Here is a 647-nt window from a genome sequence, read left to right on the forward strand (position 1 = left end):
TTTTTCCTTGGCCGCTTTCTCCTCGGCCTCGGCCAGGGCCTTTTTAAGGACCTCGACCTCGGTCGCCGCTCCTACACATATCATGGCACTACAGTCAATACACATCATTTATTCTTTCCGAATATACAACAAGTCATTACATACCTTGCTTGTCTTCTTGCTGCTTCCTCGCTTGGCCGAGCTCGTCCTCGGCCCGCTCCAGTCTTTGCTTTAGTCCGGAGACTTCGGCAGCATGTGAGGTCACAGCCAGCAACGATGCCTGCTTTTTCATATAAGACATATTTGGTTAGTTTCCTGCAAAAATGAATTGATCCTCTGTCCGGCCTTTCTTTCCGAACACCGGACAGTGTCTCAGGGGCTACTGTCTATATTGGGACTTTCTCTTTTGCGTCGCTTACCTCAAAACCTCTCAGCAGGCTGTTGCAGGCTTCAGTTAGTCCGCTCTTGACAGACTGAACCCTCTCAATCACCGTACCCATAAGGATAAGGTGTTCCTCCACAATGGAAGCGGCTCGTAGCGCTTCCAGTAGATTATTCGGTGCCTCTGGTTGGACAGAGGTCACCGGCGGAAAGGCACACCCCCTTTTTTCGAAGGAGGTTGCCCGCTGGATTCCAGAGCCATACAGGTCTCCGGAATCGTATTCCGC

The sequence above is a fragment of the Triticum aestivum genome, chromosome 1D (assembly GCF_018294505.1).
Source record: "Triticum aestivum cultivar Chinese Spring chromosome 1D, IWGSC CS RefSeq v2.1, whole genome shotgun sequence".
Lineage (NCBI taxonomy): Eukaryota > Viridiplantae > Streptophyta > Magnoliopsida > Poales > Poaceae > Triticum > Triticum aestivum.